Genomic DNA, 19,003 nt, shown 5'->3' with positions numbered 1-19,003 from the left:
AAGCCTTCCTTTACATACTTCTCCTTCCATCAGACTATTTAGATTCCTTGACATGAGGGGGTAAGTCTAATTCATTCTTTTATCACAAGTGCCAGACTGTAGTTATTCAATCAATACATCTGTATTATTTTCCTATGGCTGCTATAACAAATTACCACAAACGCAGTAGCTTAAAACAAAACAGATTCATTTTCTTACCAGTTCTTATCAGAAATCTGAAATTAGTTTCACTGGCCAAAATCAAGATGATAGCAGGGCCATGCTCTCTATGAAGTCTCTGAGGGATAATTCGTTCCTTGCCTCTTCCTACTTCTGGTGGTTGTCAGCATTCCATGGATTGTTGCCAGATCACTCTAATCTCAATGTCTGTGGTCAAGTTGTCTGTAATCTCCCTCTGCCTTCCTCTTATAAGAGCACTTGCAATTACATTTAAGACCCATCCAGATCATCCAGGATAATCTCCCCATTGTAAGACCCGTAATTCCATCTGCAAAGTTTTTGCCATGTAAGATGCCATCCACAGGTTCTAGGGATTTGGACATGGACATCTTGGGTGCCATTGTTCACAGACTGTGGAAATGTACTGTGTAAATTTCCATAAAATAAAGCACTAGTCCATCCCATTTTCTATGACCCTGTTCTTAGTGTTGCTCCCATAGGGCTGTCTTCTGTGAGAAGTATTTTGATTCTTCACAAATGATACCTCCTTGGATTGAATTCACCTTGAGCAACCTGTCTTGTATGCAAATCTACCTGGCAGCCAGAAGTCTTCATGAAGTTTACATAAGTCAGTGTGATGGCCCTCTTCCCGGTCCACTACTAAATATATACAGAGTGGCCAGATTATTATGATCTCTAAGTGAATAATAATCTGGCCACTCAGTGTACATCCTATTTAATAAAAGGCTAATATGCAAATTGTCCCCTTGACGGAGTTCGACCAGCAGGCAGACTGGCCAACCACCCATGTCCCCTCCCCATGGCCAGGCTGGATGGTGGGGCAGGTGAGCAGGGGGCAAGACCAAGGCAGGATGCTGGTCACTGTCATTGGGGCGAGCCTCTGTTGGTTACTGAAAATTCTTTGCTCCTTCATGCCATGATTCCACCTGGCACACACCTGCTGCCAACACCAGCCCTGCTTACACCTGCAGCTAGTGCCAGAGCCACCATCACACCCACTGCCAGTGCCTGGCGCCGGTTCTGATCACTCAGCATCATCAGTGGTGCAAGTGGCGGCTTCTCTGAGGGCTTCTCCACCTCCCCCTGCTCCTGAGGGGCGATCAGGACAGCAGCCACCACTTACACCCACTGACAGTGCCCCACTCACACTGCTGCTGGCACTGGCCCCAATTGCTCTGTGCTGTTAGCAGAGATGAGCGGGGCTGGCGCCATCAGCATGTGGGAGTGGGGCTGCTGGCAGATAGGGGACTGGGAGCCATGGCAGGAGGGGCTGGGTGAGGGCATGAAGGATGATGGGCTGAGACCCGCCTCTGTGCCTACCACAGCCTTGCAGCCCCACAGTTTCTTTTAAGGTGCCCGAATTTGTGCACTGGGCCCCTAATATTAAATAAATTTAACCACAATAAAAATGCTGGAAGTAAAAGAGAGAATGAAGCTAGTCTTGAAGACAGAAACCTTGTTCAGGGAAAGGGCTATGTGTTATGTGTGTGTGTGTGTGTGTGTGTGTGTGTGTGTGTGTGTGTAACCATGTGTCTACAGCAGGATGTCTGCTCATGGGCAACTACTCCAGAGGCTTAACTTGGAGGTCATGGGCTTGGTTCCCAGTAATGGATCTGGGCACTTAAATGAGCTCAGTTAATTCTGGAATCCCAGAACTATAATGCTTGGGACCACCAGGGGTCTTATAGGGCTGGATAAATCAAGTCAGAGGTCCACATTCAACCTTTCATTTGTGTCTGCCTAGAACCTCACACACTGAGTTGGCCAGAGTTAGACTTCAAACATTGTTAAGTGAATAAGTAACTGGGGAAGAGAATGGCTCTAAAGAACCTCACAGTTTGGAGGAGCCCTAGACATTTTTTCATGACTTTAAGCAAACTGCCTTGGAGGAAGTTGTGAGCTACTTTGTTGAATAGCAGCAACCCCACTGCTACAGAGAAGGAGACATTTGGTTCTCAACTGAAGTGGGTGGAGACACTGAAGCACACCATCTGCTCCCTTAATGTGGGCCTCAATCTGTCCTGTTGCTGGAGAAGCCTAGAGTCAAGCCTATAGCTGCTTCAGACTGTAAGAACCTGCCCTGGTCAGTGTTTCTCAGTGGTTAGAGCATCTGCCTGTGCACAGAAGTATCTCTGGTTTGATTCCCAGTCAAGGGCATGAGTTGCAGGTACCTGAGTTGCAGGTTTGATTTCCCCAGGCCCTGGTTGGGGGGTGTGCGTGAGGCAACCAATTGATGTGTCTCTCTCACATTGATGTTTCTTTCACTTCCCTTCTCCCCCTACCCCTACCACTCTATCTAGAACAGTGGTTCTTAACCTTTCTAATGCTTCGACCCTTTAATACAGTTCTCATGTTGTGGTGACCCCCCCAACCATAAAATTATTTTTGTTGCTACTTCATAACTATAATTTTGCTACTGTTAGTGAATCGTAATGTAAATATCTGTGTTTTCCGATGGTCTTAAGTGACCCTGCTAGTGGTTCTCAACCTGTCGGTTGCATGGCCGTCTCTAGATAGCAACCTCTAACCTAGCCTTTCTGTCTCATGCACTTGCTTATTGCTCTTTCTAAACCTGTCTGTCTCCCCACCACACAGAGCCCACAGAATGTAAGGCAGGGTTTCCTCCTGTTTTCTTCATAGTTGTGTTTGCAGGGCTTGGGGCCATGCTTTACATGAAGTGGGGGATCACTTCCTATTTGCTGAATAAATGAATGATTTACATTTCTTGTCTAGTCTGTGGGCTGTGGATGAAAGGGGCCACATGCTAACCTGACAAGCTCAGAGAGGCCCTGCATGGCGGTCTTGGAAACTCAGAGACCTAAAGTAACCACAAAGGATGGTCTGAAATTAAACTTTAACTAAAAGCAGTTATGGTGGGTAGTTATGTCCTAGGCCCATATCTTCAATGACAAGGTCAACTTTTACCTTAACTGAGACTATCTGTCTTTTTGCATCTATAATAACATACCCCTTACAATGTCTGGGTAACTTGTAACTTCCCTTTTTCAGGACCCCTTGGGGCACAACCTAATGTGCCTGGGCACCAGGACAGATGCCATAAATTCCTTCATTGTTACCATGTTAATTGTTGACACATCTAAGTTTGTGTCCATCATTTTACTTTCTATCCAGTCCCAGTGGTTTCCCTGCTTTGCTTTCTCCCACCTCTCTAATCTATCACCAATGGATTTCATGTGGCCCACCTATGTTTCCTCCTTTGATTGCAATGTATAAAAACAGATGAATACCCACTATTCCCCAGAGCACTATCCCAGTCTGTTGAGATACTGCTTCCCACCAATTGTCGACATTTCGGCTCAAATAAACTCACAAAAATTCTTTACAGGTTTGAGTGTTTTTATGTTAACAGGGTGGCACTTAGCACTTTGCTGTTCACATCTCTTTCTGTTTTAACCTGTCACTGAACCTCCTTGAACTTGGGTCTTTTATCTGTGAAATGGGGAGGTCAGGCATGGTGCACGCAGCCTCCAACTTGCCTACTGGCTGTGTTCTGTAAGCCATGCTCAGATATGCCCAGTTCTCTCTGCGACAGCCTCAGCCTGCCCTTGACTCTTAATGCTGATGCAATGTGATGGCAAGGTTTTTAGGGCATTTATTCTCTAAACACATTTGATCTGTGATCATCTTACCACTGGGAGAATTTTCAAAATAGGGTAAACTTAAGTATGTTTATCTTACAGCTTTATACGATTTCTTTTTTAATCAAAAATTTCTAGAGGCAAAGAGGCTGAAACCTAAAAACAACTGAACAAAACCCTTTCCACAGAGCGTGCTCAATCCCATGAGGACTGTCAGGTGCTTCTTCAGAGGTCTCAGGGCAGAGAAAGCAGAGCTGAGGGATGTAGTGCCCAGGAGGGACCTCCATGCTGCCCTGGCTCTGAAACCTCTCAAGGGAGGCTCAGCTAGACATATGGAGCAGGGGTGCTGTCAGACACAGTAATGAGTCCCAGAGCACTAATTAATGGGAACACAGTGGCTGAGTCCAGCTCAGTCTACTCTGAATCCAGCCCACCCCACCCCCTTCCAGCTTGTCTCTCTCCTTGTCCTTTCTTGCTTAAATCAGGGCTTACCATCAGCCTCGTCTAGTCCCAGGGGAATCATTGTTTCACCAGAAGCGAGAGGCAGACAGACCCTGCCAGGGATAGGACAGACAGATTTCTGTGGCTGATCAAAATCTGGAGAAGCCACCACATAATTTGTCTACTTGAGGTGTTACAACCCCACAGCCCTGCTAAGCTCCCCCAAGAAGCCTTGAGAGGGAACCCTATGACACCCATTTTCCCAGGGTCCTCACTCCCCCCGCACCCCCCAGCCACTCCCACCCTCTCCTTCGCCTCTGGCTTCACATCCCAGCCTGCTGGCTTTCCATGCACTGAGTCTCCCCACTTCTTAAGCGCCTGCCGTAGCCTGTTTCCTCTTGCACCATCTCTAACCCTGTAGTATTTATCACACCCTGTCCTGGTGGTGCCCTTCATTTTCTCTGTCCACTGGGACGGTGGGCTTTTCAAGGGTAAGCTCCGAGTTGTTCATGTGTCCCCAGCAATGGCAGAAGGGACATTGTAAGTGACCAGTGGAAGAAAAGAAGGAAGGAAGGAAGGGAGGAAGGAAGGAAGGAAGGAAGGAAGGAAGGAAGGAAGGAAGGAAGGAAGGAAGGAAGGAAGAAAGAAAAGAGAAGGAGGGAGGGAGGGAGGGAGGGAGGGAGGGAGGGAAGGAGGGAGGGAGGAAGGGTCCCTGGGCTGCACCTGGTTGTGGGGCCATTTGGATGCAGCCAGGAAGGAGCATCAGAGCCAAGAACCCCCGGGTGGGTGGCCTGAAGGTTCCACTGACGATATCCAGGATGGCTGTCATAGTTACATGTCGTCAGACGTGGTGGTAGAAATGATATTTTGTACCCAGAGAGGCTATTAAAATGTAAAGAAGGAGAAATGGCATCCAAGGAGCAGGTCACCTCCATATATAATGCACTCACTATGGGCACTGGCTAACGGGGGCCTCTGACTTCCCCTGGATAGAGGGATCACCAGCTGGACACTGAGTATGGCAGGGCAGCCACAGAGGCAGCACCTGGCTTCCACTCAGCCCTCCCAGGAGGGGCTGTGTGCTGTTGAGCAGGTTGCATTCTCTGAGCCTCAGTTTCCCCACTGGTGGTGGGTCTCAGACAGCTTAAATATCCTGTAGGCTGTAATTTCACTGCAGGCCAGAGCGGAGTCATGGGCTGTGCTAGCCGGGGCAGCTCAGGGGCAGCGGGCTGGGCTGGGCATCCTGACTCTGCAGCCATCATCCTTAGAGAAGGCCTGCAGCAAACCCAGTGAGCTGCCAGCAGCCCAGTCTTTCTTACTGGAGACCAGGAGACCATGCGGTCTGACTCAGATTCCAGCAGCACATTCTGTTTCCCACCAGTGCCTCCTCTTCCCCTGCCTCAGCCCATCTCTCCAATGAAAATCTGGCCCTGGCCAGTTTAGCTCAGTAGTTAGAGCATAGGCTTGTGGATCAAAGGGTCATGGATTTGGTTCCCAGTCAAGGGCACATACCTCCATGGCAGGTTCCCCAACCCATGTGAGAGACAGCTAAATGATGTGTCTCTTTCACATTGTTCCTCTCTCTCTCTCTCTCTCTCTCTCTCTCTCTCTCTCTCTCTTTCTCTCTCTCTCTCTCCTTGCCTCTTCCCTCTTTTCTACTCTTTCTAGAAATCAATGGGGAAAATATCCTTGGGTGGGGATTTTAAAAGTTTTTAAATATTTTTTAAAGAAAATGTGGCAGCAGCTTCCTGCCAGACGAGGGACCATAACTCAGTATTTGTGAAAGATGGATTCAGTAAAAGCTCTCCTGAAACACTCAGGATGATTCCTCACTATACTCCAGTCCAGCAGTCCAGGGTCCTCTGGGGTCCCCAAGAACCTGTGAGGGCACCTGCAAGATTAAAACTACTTTACAATAACACAGTAGACCTCCCTAACCCATGATTTCCCTTTCCATGGTTTTTGTTACCTGTGGTGAAGGGTGGTCTGAAATATTAAACAGAAAATTCCAGAAATAAGCGGTTTTTAAATTGCAGGCCGTCCTGAGTGTGGTGATGAAACCTCCCCCCACCCAGGATGTGAGTCAGCCCTTTGTCCAGTGTCCCCTTGCTCTCTGGACACGCAGCCTGCCCATCGGCCTCTCCATCCTCACACCAACGGCCCTGGTACCACAGTGCTTCTGGTGAGGTAGCACTCATTTTACTTAATAATGGCCCCGAAGTGTAAGTGGAGTGATGCTGGCAATTCAGAAATGCCAACGAGGAGCTGTGAATGCTCCCTTTAAGTGAGAAGGTGAAAGTTCTCAACTTCATAAGGAAAAGGGGAAAAAAAATCCCATGCTGAGGTTGTTAAGATCTATAGTAAGAACGAATCTTTTATCCATGAAATTGTGAAGAAGAGAAAAGACTTTTGCCATTGCACCTCAGACTGCAAAAGTTAAGGCCACCGTGCGTGACAAGTGCTTAGTTAAGATGGAAAAGGCATTAAGTTTGTGGGTGGAAGACATGAACAGAAGATGTGTTCCGGTTGATGGCAGCATGCTGCGCCAGAAAGCACTGAGCCTATACAAAGACCTGAGCAAGGGATCCTCTGAAAGCGGTGACACCAAGCCATTTACTGAAGTAAGGGGTGGTTACACAGGTTCAGGAATAGGTTTGGTCTGAGAAACGTAGGAACTACTGCAGAGGCTGTGCCTGCTGGTGAAGAAGCTGTGGCCACATTGCCCGCAGAGTTGAAGTGGGTTAGGAAGGAAGGTATGTATGTACAGGAAAAGCCTGGTATATGCAGGGTTTGATACTATCTGCAGTTTCGGGCATCCACTGAGTGTCTTCGAACATATCCCCTGCAGATAAGGGGGACTATTTTACAGTAAATCCTCACTAAGTCATGGATTGGTTCTTGGGATTGCACCAAACGACATATAATGAAGCCAATTATACCACAGGCTAATTGATATAAGCAGTCTTGGGCAAGTCACTGAACTACTCTGACCTTCCATTTCTTCATCTGCTAAAGAGATGAGTCTTGATGAGGCGTTTAGCACCATGCCTGGCATTTGGCACGTGCTCAGTGAATACTGGTCTGTCCCTGCTCTCCAGGATGAGGGCACATTACCTGGCATCAGCAGACAGAGTAACTGCTGAAGGAGATGTTTTCCAACCTTGCCTTACATTGAATCCATCTGCCTTTGCATTTCTAACACTTTCTCCGGTGCTTTGGGTCACATTTTGAAACCACTGACATGAGCCTTTAAGAGTTCAAATCTTGCAGATGATTAAGAAGTGTTTTTACTTCCTTGGTATTTAACGAAATCCAGACCCTGGGTGGGTCTTGGAGGGGAAGGGGCTCCTGGGAGTGAAAGCTTCCAGAAAGAGATAGGGCGGAGGAGGGTGGCCACCCTCATTAACTCTCCCTTTGGGTTCCTGCACGGCCCCCCACTTGGAAAGCGCATTGGGCCAGTGGAGAAAGGAAAGGGAGGGGCCATGTCAATAGGGTGTGATCAATATTCCTCAACTCTCCACAGCCCTGGCTGTTGCATGTTGGTATGCTTCCTACCCTCTTAACTTCCCTCATCTTCTTTTTCCCTCTTTTTCATCCTGTTTCTCCCCCTTTTAACCCAAGAGTTGGTGGCACCCATAGTCCCTCCCACTGGTCCTGAGGAACCACAGTAACAAGCAGGCACTTGAGGAAGCATGGAATGGAATGAAAATCGCTTCTCTCTGGGCCAGAAGACCAGGTGCCAGTCTTGCCAAGCACTGAGGAGCCGGTTAGCATGCCTGACTAGCAAGTCAATGCGCTTCTTGGTGCTTCTCTGCTCTTTCAATATGGGGGTGAGGCACACACCACACAAAGGACCCGGCCTCCTTTGGACAGGAGAAAGCCCCAGGAACCAGTTAGAGTCTGACACTGTTTGCCAAGCTGGTTGGTGACTGGGCCCCAGGGCTGCTGGTCTGGGAGGGCTGGCCCTCTCGGCGCTTGTTCCTCCCTCAGTTTCACAGCCCTGAAGCTGCATGAGGTTCCTCCCCCAGGCCCAGCTCTGAGGCCTCGCGCCCTGGGCTGGGATCTGGGAGAGGCTTTGCTGAAGAGACATTGGACCTTGTCCCAGCAAAGCCCAACTTTGACTTAGTTCTCTTCCTGGCTGGTGTTCTGCTGACCTGATCCTATAACCAAGTAATTACATTATTAGCATATGATGAGCCACAGTACTGGACATGATTCCAATAAATCGCAGCGCAGCAGAAGGAAAGGAGAGTATAACCAGGCAACCAAGAAGTCTGGGCTGCCTGTCACTACTTGAGCCAGTTCAGCATATATGAGCCATTTGTTCCAATAATGCCAGCATTGTGGGAGAAGAGCAGGTCATCCACAAATATCTTCTCTGCAACCCCCCATCAGCCAGCTGCTAAAGTTCGATAAGACAAAGATTCCATGGGGAAGTGGGAATGATAGGCATGGGGAAGTAGCCAGTGGGGGCTGGGGCAAGACTCCATTGTTTGGGCAACAAGGTTTTAATCTTTCCATGCTATTAAATCATGAATGAGAGTGGATGGCATTCCAAGGTTGACTCCCAGGTCCAGGGGGCTTACAACTCCCAGCCAGGTCAGAATGTGCTTTCTTTAATCATAACAAGGCAATCAATGTTAACAGAGCATGATTAATATTTTTTATAACTATAGCTAGTTCCCAATATTCTATTTTTGCCCCTAACAAGAGGAGGCAAGAGGGAGAGCTGGAGGGGCAGGAGCATGGACCTAGTGCTAAAGGAGGACTAGACACCCTCCAGACCTCCACCTGCCAGGTGCATGAAGAAACTGAGACCAGGCACAGAGAGGGACTCAGCTTGGGAGCGCACTCCATTCAGCACAGATCAGGGAGCCCACAGTGAATAGGCCTCCGCAGGGATTACAGCTCTGGGAAAGTGGAGAGATGTTCTCCACAGGCAGAGATCCACTCAGAGGACAGAGAGCAACATCTCTGCTCTGAGGGCCCAGGACCCACATGCGGAGCAGCCTCCAGAGCAGGGTCCCTGTCCAAGACCAAATGGAACCACGTTTGCTCACACCTTGGCAACTGCGGAACTAGGATCCAGCCCACAGGAAAGCGCCCACCCGCACTGTGCAGCATGGGTCTGCAGTGCCTGGTGCTCCAGTCACTCTGATCGTGGGTGGCCCACACTGCAGGCTTGCCCTGATTCGGAACCTTGCTCACTGGGGCTCCTTCTGCTCATTGGGTCCTCTGGACTCATCTCCAGGGCTGCCTTTTGCAGACCTCTCCTGTTGGAACCCTGCTGAGTTGGAATCATGTGCCTGGAAAAGGTACAGGTTACCCCTCTTGCCTTCTGCTCTGAACTTCCTTCAGCAGCAGCTCGATATCATCCACACCTGTCCCCTCGTGCTCAGAACAAGGCCTGGCACCAGCAAGAAGCTCAAGCTCTTGGAGCAATCAAGCTGGTAGAATGTAGGGGTGATGAGAAGCTGAGCATTCTTGGGCTCAGTAAGTGGAGAACCCAGGTGCTTTGCTGAGGCATTCAAAGAGGTACCACTTGATTTCCCTGCTCCCTGGAATCTGCAGGTGAGGAGTTCTACATCTGGAGACCAGGAGGCTCCCGCTATGAGAAGGGGTGATGAGGCTGCTGCCTGACAGGGCCAGTAGATCAGTGGGAGGCCGTACAGGGAAACTCAGATAAGACAGAAGCAGACCATCTGAGCAGAGGTCAGGGCATGGTGCTTATGAAAGCCAGCTTTCCCCTACTTTTGTCCTCAGCTCCTGACACCCAAGTGTGCTTCCTTCCCAGTCAGAGGCTCTGCAGCAGCATCTCCCCATCTGCACCAGGGCCATGCCAAGCCTCCCTCCTGCTTTTTCCACTCTTGGAGTCCTGAGTGGTGGTAGACAGCCCTGAAGCTGCTCTGACTCTTCCCCTATTTGGCTTCTCATTGCTGCTCTTGTTGGCTCCCTGCTGACTTTCTCAGAGTCTCTGTCCAAATGTTCCCACTTCCTGGAGGCCCCAAACACACACCAGTCCCAACTGTGCTCAGCTGATGACCTCATGGGCTTCAGGGAGATTGTAACCACACAGTGAACTCCTTTCAATTCCATCCCGTTGGTGTCAGTTTCTCTGTCTCCTCACCCAACCCGCCCTCCTGTGCTCACACCTCCTGGCAGGAGCACTCCGCTCAGCTCCTATCCTATCTCCTCCCATCAGTCCATCCCGCTTCCCCAATTGTTCCTGAGTCTATAGAAAAATGGTTTCATCCACCCTTAAAATATGATTCCTCAACCCAGCTGGTGCTCAGGCTGTGGCCCATATTTCTCCTTCCTGTCACTGCCGAGCTTTGTGGAGGAGTTAGTCCGAATGCCTCCACTCCCTTCACTCACTCCCAAGCCCTCATAATCATGACTTTGACCCAGAACTCCACTGAAAGTATGCACTCGGAAAGTTAGTCACATATATCGTGTGTTGGAAAATCGGGACTTTTTAAAAATGCCACGGGATGCGGGACAAATTGTTAAAAATCGGGACTGTCCCGCCAAAAGCGGGACGCCTGATCACCTACTTTTTAGAGCAACTAAAAATAAGTAAAAATGTATTTTATCTTTATTCCAAGTCCAACATACTTCATTTCTTTTGTAGATTTTTTTTTTTCTTTTTATAATATTCCTTTTGCCTGAAGAACCTCTTTAAACATACCTTATATAGTAATCTGCTGGCAGTGAATTCCCTCAATGTTTTTTTGAATCCTCACCTAAGGATATGTTTTTATTGATTTTAGAGAAAGAAAGGGAGGGAGAGAGGGAGAAAAACTCTACAAAGGGTGGGGGCGTCCTCCCCTATGATCACAGCCTTATTTAGAGCTTTATATTCTCTTACTGGTTCACACTGGGCTCCCAGGAAATCATTAAAATTGCTACTTTAAAATTTCTACCAGCTTATATGGTATTCCAGTGGCTTCTGTCTCTAGATAATCAATGCCCAGGTTCTGTGTTTCCCTAAAGGTACCTGGCTTGTTCTGTGACATCAGTTTCCTGATGGGTTCACCAACAGTCATTAATGTGATGCTTGTTTAGCTTTTACCCTGCTATAACAATGGAGGGAGGGGACCCATCTTTTCCAGTTCTCTACATATCCTACAGCTATGCATTTAAGTAAAATACATATATAGGCATGGGAAATTATTGCCTTGTTATTTATATTAGAAAGATTGAAACAACCCAACTGTCCCGTGAAAAGAAAGCACGAGCAAATCATGGAACAGCCTACAATGTAATGCTATACAGCCTATCTTAGTAGGAATGAGTGATACAGCCGTTTAAAAGAGCGAGGTGGAATATTATGCAGCCGTTAAAAGGAATGTGCTGGTGTGGAAAGAAGAACTTCTTCCCACTGAATACCACTTTGTACAGATTACATTTTTTTTTTTTTTACCAAGTAATCAGCTTTTGAGCTGTTCATAAATACTCCTGGATCCATGGTGGGAACACACATATGTACCCTTTTCCTTTGACGTTTGTTCATGGACCTTGCTGTGGCCAATAAACATTAGTGAGAGAATTTCCCTGAATTTCAGCCACTCCTCACTCCCGTGGCAGAGTACCCATGTGCAGGGCCTAATCTGCCCAGTCATGCACAGCAGCCCTGCTGAGAAAGTCAGTCTGTGGGTACATGGACCCCAGACATCATGTGGACATGAGTTTAGGGCCATAATTTTAACACTAAATGCTGGAGAGCAAGTAAAAAGAATGGAGGAGATGTGCAGGAGAGAGATTCCAGACAGACAATCGTGTGTGTGTGTGTGTGTGTGTGTGTGTGTACGCATGTGGTGGGGAGCGGGCGAGGGGAGAGATGGGACAATGAATTCTGATTCCTAGTTTAAGTCCCTTGAGTAACCCAGCTATATTTCTTGTCCGTGGACTTTGTGAGAAACCACAATATATTATAATAAATCACCATGTATATAAGCTAGTTTGCCTGGGTTTCTGCTCTTCAACCAAATTAACCTTTAAAACATATCATTAAAGATTTCCCCCCATTTCTTCTAACTCCCCAGGACGGTCTTCTCCAGAACCCTGTTTCCCAGGCACCGAAACACAGGTAGCCTCGTATCTCCCCCTCCACTCCTGCTGCAAAACATGCCCTTCACAGCAGCCTGCCTACACATTCTTCATGGCCCAACTTCACCTCCACCTCCCAAAGCCGCCCACCTCCAAAGCTGGACAGAATCTCTTCCTCAGCTCTGGATTAATTCCTCTCTTAAACTATTTGTCAGACTCTGCCTGGCATTACAGTTGTTTTGGTTTATTTTATTTCTGGGGATAAATTTTAAGCTCCTTGGTGGTAATAAGTGTATCTTAGTGATTTCCAGAGGGCTTAAATGTTTCCTGGATATTTGAATTATTTAGGCTGCTCTTATGAGGGTCTGAAAATGCCTGAAACAGGGAGGGAGCGGGGGAAGCTACAATGAGCCCTTACCACAAAGGCTTATTCTGTTCCCTCTTTCACTGAGCACTCAAATAATAATAATGGCAAATACTGATCATGTTTTCTCCCTGTCAGACATTATTCTAAGGGCTTTTATATTTATTAATGCAAGGAATCATAATCAATCTCCACAACGACATTAACATTATTCTCAATTGGTTGTGAAGAAACTTGCTGAAGGGCACTTAACTAAAGGAAAGAAGCATATTTTTTCCCCAGGTGATCTGTCCTCACAGTCCATGCCTTTAATCACTTGGCCATGAGAAGGGCCTGAGTGAGAGAAAAGAAGAATTGGGACCAAGCATGCTCACTCTCTGATCTGTCAAGAGGACATTGCACATAGAGCCACAATCTTGTCTGTGGAATAGTGTAAGGAAGGAAGAATTTCACCTAGAGATCAGGGATCTCTGCGGGCACTGAGAGGCTCATGATGGTCCATGGAAAGATTTCATATATATACGTGTGTGTGTGTGTGTGTTTGTGTGTGTGTGTGTGTGTGTCTGTGTGTGTGTGTTCTGTGCATTTTGCTGAGGAGAAGGTCAGTAGCTCTCACTAGAATCTCAAAGGCATCTGTGGCCTCTGAAAGATTCAGAGCCACAGTTCCAAGGATGCTGAGTGAAATAAGAGAAAGGGAAGGAGGAATGCCAGAGAGGAGAAGAGGAAGAGGGAAGGTGTGGAGACAGAGAGAGGAAGGGAGAAACGTGAGGGAATTAAAGATTGTTCCACACACAGCAATCCTTAGGGAAGCACTAGAGATCTAGCTTTGGTCCTCAGATAAGCCTAGAACTAAGTGTCCTTGTGCCCATTGGCACCCAGGAATAGAGGAATGTGTGTGCAGCTGCATTTTTTGTGACATAATGAGTCCCGAGAGAACAAATGAGGTCATGACCCAAATACTGCCCCTCTAACCAACTTTCTGTCAGAAGGCAGAATGACAGGTGAGTGCCTTCAGTGGTGGGGATTGGCCTTGCAGGACACTGGCACTAGCCAGTGGTTTAGGTGCTTGGGGACAGATTGGTACCCCATACGGTTAATACTCCACCACTCCATCTTCTACTCATTCATTAGCCATCACTCTGCAGTTTACCTGTCACTTTGGGACAATGATATCAAACCTGTCAGACCCATACCAGTTTTTCCTTGCCCTCTTTAAGGTATCTCCTGGGACATGGCTTTGAATCTTTCCAGTGATGCTACCATCTTGTTACAAGGGTTAGTATAGGACCTTAATTGAGAGCTGGCTCACAAGTATAAATTCAAGCTCTGTGACTTGCTCTAAGATATTATCCTTGGCTTTTTCATCTACAAAATTGGGCTTAAAGTAGTTCCAAATGTATTGGATCATCCTGTGTATTAAGTACACTCAAACATGTGAAGGGCTTGAGATGGTGCCTGGCACAGAGTAAGTGCACTTGAGAAAGTCTAGCTGTTGTCAGTTTGCAAAGCATCTCAGATCTTTTCCAAGAGGAGACCTCGAAGCCAGCACTCAGCCCCATGCTAACCATCAGTGGGATTTCTCAGCCTGACCACTCACTGAGCCTCAGGGCTTTGGATGAAGATGAGTTCCGATTAGGACAGTCATGGAAGAGACCAAAGTATCTGGATGATTCTGACAGAGGAGGGTTAACTATCGGAGCAATAAGAGAATTCTGTGAAAAAGAGTTCGGGCTCCCAAGAGGACTGCTTTTGCTTTTTGTTTTTACAGTACTTTTTATCACTATAAAAGCAAAATAAGAATGTTGTGGAAAACTTGAGAAGTACTGAAAAGTTTTATGTTAACCTCTTTCATCATCCCCCATAAAAATTCCATTCCTGTTATCATTTTATTGTATGTCCTCTCACCTTTTTTATATTAAAAAGTCACTATCATACTGCATGAATATATTGATGCCTGGTATTTTGACTGATTGCCATAAATATTAGCATTTTATTACATTACTATGAACTTTTTATGACTTCCTGATAAAATGGTGCAGTCAAATGATTTGCATTCTTGGTGATTCTTGGTGATTCTTCCATGCTTTAAGCTAACAAAATGAGTGAGAGAGTAGAAATAATGGAAATTGGGGGGTGGGGGGGAACATCCCCCAACTCCCCCAGGAACAAGAGGGAACACAATGTCTTGAACTGCACTTTGAAAAGTGGTAGCTGGTTGAAGATTCTGATCAGCATGTCCCAATGTGGCTTCTAATCCAGAAAAAGAGTCAACATGCCTGAGAATTCTTATAACGTCCCCTAATGAATAAGCTCAAGTGGCTGAAGGCACTACCCTGGTGGAAGCGGGGAGGATCCTGGAAACACCCTAAACCAGGAGAGGAGGAGTCCCTGGCTGCTGCTGTAGGAAATGGGGAAGGCCAGAGAAGCTACCAGAACTTTCTGTTTGGCCTCTCTAGGGTAGAGTTTTAATTACTAAGAATCAGTGACCCATCACCTGCTCTCCAACATCCTACACAATACAGTGAGAAAGGGTCCTCAGAATTAGAGACTAAAGAAAATATAGTGATATAGATCCTATTAGGGAAAAGAAAGACAAAGAGAAAGAAATGAATAGAAATCCTTGAAGACAGTGAGACAGGAAAATGTAGACGGTATCTGGAATGGGGTATGGCATGGGATAGAGATTAAGGCAGCCTTTCAAAGGAGATGAAACTTGAGTAAGTCCGAATAGTGTGAAGGCTTCATTCAAGCGAAGATCTCCATCACTGGTCATCCAATCTGTCTGTGCACTGAAATTACCCAGGAGCTTTAAAACAAACAAACAAACAGCAGCAGCCAATATGGGCTGCACTTTGGCTCCACCCCAGGGTTTGGGTGGAGGCTCAGGCACCAGTATATTTTGAAGACTCTCTACGTAATTCTAAAGTTTAAAGAGGGTTGCGAACCACTGGTTGAGAGTCACGTCTTTGCATGCCGAACAATTTTATATTTGAGATGAACTAACTTGGTTCCTAGGCAAAGAATGGCTATTCAAATTGTATGGACAGTATTTTAGGTTCATGATCCGAAGTGTCAAAATATTTGCACTTTGAAAATATGTAACAATTTCCCTTTCAAGGGGACTTCTTTGAAAGAGGGTAATTTCTCTCTCTCTCTCTCTCTCTCTCTCTCTCTCTCTCTCTCTCTCGTTAATCCTCACCCAATGATATTTTTCCCATTGATTTATAGAGAGCAGAATGGAAGGGGAGAGATAGAGAGAGAAACATCAATGTGAGAGAGACACAAGGATTGGTGGCCTCCTGCACATGCCCCAACTGGGGCCAGAAACAAACCTGCAACTGAGGTACATGCATTTGACTGGGAATCAAACCCAAGACCCTTCCTTCCACAGGCTGATGCTCTTAATCACTGAGGCAAACTGGCAAGGGCTGGGCAATTCTCTTTTGAATGTGCACGTTCTTTTTTGTTTCTCAAAGCCTTTCAATGACATTGGGCACAGCAGCCCCACGCCCACCCTGTACTCCTTTTGTTCTCTTGGGGTTCCTTTTCCTTCCTTCCTCCTCTCTTTGTTCTTTTCTCTCTCTTTAATTCTTCTCACCAGAAGCTTCCTACATCTTTTGCTGGCCAGCAGGATCCAGTAACAGGACTCTTCTCAGGTTCTACCCTAGACACACATGCCTCCCTTGTACTTCACTGTCTTGGCTGGACTCAATAAAACAGGAACTGAAGCCCCTGTCCATTGTCAGGTGTGGGTGTAAAAACCCAACATCTTACCATAGATTGGGGGTGCCATGACAAGCTGAAGCTGAAATCAGTGCACTCTCAGGAGTGGCATACATAAACACCTGCACGTTTGACAACCTGGCTCATTTCGTGGTGGGGATATGTCAGCACGTGCAGACACAGCCGCTGCCTCTTTCCTTTCTCCCACCTGTATATGTCCTCTCCGCTTACATGACAAGAGCTGTGTGGGCAAAAGTACTCAGGATATAAAACTGTCACGTAGAGCACTCAGAGGAACTGACTCAGGAATCTCCAGGGAGGTCCATCTCTTCACTTATTTGTTTTCATTCTCGCTCAAGATTCTATATTTGATTTTCTCTTAACAGTTTAAATTTAGCAGCTCTTGGTTTATTGATTTCTTTTTTAAAAGTTAAAGCCTACTCTGCAAAGTTGCTATAAATACCGTCCCAGAGATGAGGGGGGCATGGCTGGGACATCCATCACCTCCATGGGGGCCTGGGGATGAGGCTGACTGGGTTGCTGCGGAAGGAAGCTCCGGGTCTCCTCTCCCCTCTCCAGGCATGCCGTCCAATGCTGCACCATCGGGGTGGGGAAGGGTGGCCTTCCCGTACAAGGAGGGCGTTCTCCGGGCACAACTGTCTTGGCTGGACTCCAGATCCACGTACAAGAGGACTGGAGTGAGCAAGGTGGCAACAGTGAGGAAGGACCTGTTAGGAGCTCGGGAGTAACATCTTCTCTCACAGCAAAAGAACATGCCCAAAGGTTTAGAGAAGGGGAGGAAGACGGTGCAGGATCCCAGCGGCAAAACCCCTGCGGCCGGGCTCTGGGAGAGGCGAATGCGGCTCTCGCACTGCTCCCGTGGCTGCATGGGAAATGTAGCTGATTGTTGTCATATTACAGCTATGTGAAGTTAAACATCTGTTTTCTAGGAAATATCTGAATAATTGAAAACAGGATTTGTTTAAATTCCAGACCCTGGAACAAAGCTTCGCCAGGGATCTCTCCCCACCGCCCACTCTCACCCTGCCCCTGGGCCTCAGGCCACGAAACCCCGCTAGGGCCCCAGCAATCCATAGGCTGCCCGGGCAGTGGGTTTCCCATGGCTGCCAAAGATGACACATTTGGCCTCCTGGCCTCAAAAGTAAAAAATGCTCCTTTTTTTTTTTTTTTTTTTTTTTTATCCAGATGAAATGTTCATTTTTTATCCACATGTTTTGGCTACCAGAACAAAACTGAAAACAGCAATAAGGAATTTCTTTCCTCATCCAATCTTACACACCCACACTGATCTTGAACTCTTTCTCATTAAGCCAGACTTAATGGCTTTTAAGCAACAAAAACTCCATTCTAAGCCAGTTACATTATTAGGAGCTCATTATCAGTTAGCTTCAGGCAATGCAGAGTCAGGATTTTGCATACATATATATGTATAGATATACACATTCTAATAATAGGTAACTTCTGAGCATTTTCTATGAGTGGGGAACAATGTTAAGCGCTTTTTCTTTTCTTTTTTAAAATCTTCACCTGAGGATATGATTTTATTGATTTTAAGAAAGACAGAATGAGAGAGAGAATGAGAAACATGATTTGGTTGCCCCCTATATGCAACCCAACCAGGGATTGAGAACCCTAGTTATGTGCCCTGACTGGGAATCAAACTCGAAACCTTTCGGTGTATGGGATGACGCTCTACCAACTGTGCCACCCGGCCAGGCCTGTTAAGTGCTTTATGTGCAATAATTCAATTAGTCCTTACAAGAATTCTCTGAAGTAAGTACCATTACTCACTCTGTTTGTGGATAAGAAAATGGAAACACAAAGAAGCATCTGGCAACAAACTAAGGAACTGGAATGATGAAGTCACCAATCCCTAGCATGAGGATCAGTAGGGATGGAAGTTTGGGCAGGGGAAACCATGCCTTCTATTTTTGACACATTAAAGTTGAGGTATCAATAGGCACCTAAGTGGAAATACCAAGAAAATGTTTGTATCCAAGCACCTGGAGTTGAGGAACAAGGTGGAAACTTAAGACTTAAATTGAGAGACATCAGGGTAAGGATAGAATTTAAACCAAAAGGGATCATCTAGGGCAAGAGTGTAGAGAAGAAGTCTGATGATGGAGTCTGAGCACATCCACATCTATATGTATAAAAAGGCAGCTACCGTAATAGCTATAACGGCCTAACAATTGGTTGCTATGACGCCCACTGTGGCCAATGAACAGGCCTGATCAAAGGGTGAGGCCCGCAGCTAACCTGGAGCCCCTCCCCCCTGCCAGCCTGCTCCTGTTCGGACTCTCCCACCCCAATCAGGAGCGGGGCCTGCTGGCCAAATGTCCCCTCCCCTACTCCCCCTATCGCCACCCCCAGCTGCACACCAATCAGCCTGCCCCACCACAATAGGCCCACAGCCCCTCCCTCTGGCCAGCCCCACCCCTGATTGCCCCCCTAACCCAATAGGGGGCGGGGATGGCTGGCCAATCTCCTGAAGCCCCACCCCCCTCCTGGCTCCACCCCAGATTGGCCCCCCACCCTGATCAGGGGCAGGGCTGGCCAACCAACTACCCATGGCCCCTCCCCCAGGCTGTTGGTCCCTGATCGGCACCCCCACCCACCCTATTTG

This window comes from Pipistrellus hanaki (assembly GCF_964339955.1).
Source record: "Pipistrellus hanaki genome assembly, chromosome: 4".
NCBI lineage: Eukaryota > Metazoa > Chordata > Mammalia > Chiroptera > Vespertilionidae > Pipistrellus > Pipistrellus hanaki.
This window is presented reverse-complemented; position numbering follows the sequence as displayed.